This window comes from Phyllostomus hastatus, unplaced genomic scaffold (assembly GCF_019186645.2).
Source record: "Phyllostomus hastatus isolate PE091 unplaced genomic scaffold, TTU_PhHast_1.1 phas_scaffold_216, whole genome shotgun sequence".
Lineage (NCBI taxonomy): Eukaryota > Metazoa > Chordata > Mammalia > Chiroptera > Phyllostomidae > Phyllostomus > Phyllostomus hastatus.
Window position 1 is genome coordinate 1,651,311 of NW_025334018.1, and position 1,725 is coordinate 1,653,035.

General features: G+C 44.8%; 1 pseudogene; it reads left to right on the forward strand.

The window, feature by feature from the left end:
- Positions 1-522: 522 nt before the first annotated feature.
- Positions 523-1,318, forward strand: LOC123804573 (annotated as a pseudogene).
- The last annotated feature ends 407 nt before the right edge of the window (positions 1,319-1,725 follow it).

Genomic DNA, 1,725 nt, shown 5'->3' on the forward strand with positions numbered 1-1,725 from the left:
ACAAACTGGAGGTCTTAGAGGGTGGAGCGAGAGAGGGCTAGCATTCTTGATAGAAGACAGAGCAAGTCCTAAGATTCCACAGTGGTTCAAGATGGAGGTCAGTGCTGAAGCCATATTTTGGGGAGGTATCAGGGTTGAGAACCAGAACTAGCTAGTTGAGGACAAGAAGTACATGAAGAAGTATAGCTTCACTATACTTCTATTGTTAGGTACTATGACCCTAATACCTAAACCTTATAAATTGACCAGACCACTACTAAACTCTGGCTTGAATTATAGAAAGACATGGAGAAAGGAAGCTGCCAATTACATGGCCCTTAGTGTACTCCAGCAGTCTTTGCTGTCTACAAGAAGATCCAGACAAGCCCAGAGCCCCAGGGGAACCCCTAGACCACAAAGACATCTGGGCAGTGAGGGTCATTGGGAAGACCTGCCTCACCCCACCCTTCATCCCCTGGGTCCCCAGATATTACTCCATAAGATGAAGCTGCAGGGGGCATCCTTGCCTGGCATTGCCGGGAAATGCCAACAGTTTTGCCCACCATGTTCTTTTCTGCCACACTCCAGGCCCAAGGAGCTGGCCCTATCATTCAGTGGGGAAGACATATAAGAAATTTTCATAAGACAGCTATGCAGAATGGAGCTGGAGGAACCTTATTTGTACACAGAGGTACTCCTGAGCTAACCCAGATACTCCATTTGATTACACACCAGAAAACTCTAAGAGAACAGAAGCAATTGTAAAAAACTATCCATAGGGGCATTAAGGCAGCAGCTGTGCTTTCAGTCCTGGATTTAGTCCAAAGGCAGAATGGATGGCTTGTCATCTCTGCTATGAACAAGGTTGCAGAAGTTTCGCAAGTACCTCCAATGAAAGTCTATGAAGTTACAACTTTTTATACAATTTATAGTTGAAAACCAGTTGGAAAGTATCACATTCAGGTCTGTACTACTATATCTTGCATGCTTCGAAACTCTGACAGCATACTGGAGGTCACTCAGAAAAAAGCTTGGAATAAAGGTTGAGGAGACTACACATGACAAACTCTTCACTGTTATAAAGGTGGAATGTTTAGGGGCCTGTGTAAACACACCAATGATTCAAATAAATGACAACTCCCTAAGAATGATGAACTCAAGGCTGGTAAAACTCCAAAACCTGAGCCAAGGAGTGAACTCTTCCCTTATGAGCCAGATTCTTACCTCTTTGACTGAACCACCCACAGGACCTAGCTTTGGTGTGCAAGCAGGCCATTCATTTATATTCTATTGTAAATATGTCACTAGAGAAATAAAAAAAAAAAGAAGCTGCAACTAGATCCCAAATCTTTCTTACCCATCTTACTGAAACAGCAGCCCAGCGTGGACTGTTCCTTAAGGTGCACATCAAAGTTTTCTCACTTCAGAGATTGTGTGGGCAGTCACTGTGCTACTTGAACATCCAAGTATGAGAAGCGACCACTTTACCCTTTAACCTTCAGCCAGATTTCTGACCTGTGACCCACTTGACTCCCTTATGGACACTTATGATCAGGCAGCACCTGCATAGGGGTAGTCAAGGATCAGAAATGCTTTCCCGGAATAGAGCAGGTCATGGGGCCCCTAAGAATGAGGGGCCTTGGTTGAAGGACCTTTAGGGTCTCATAGCCCAGCCCATTACCCATGAATAGGGAGAGGGATGGCTCTTGACTATGGAAGGAGCAGGAGGTCCACAGATAAAATTCA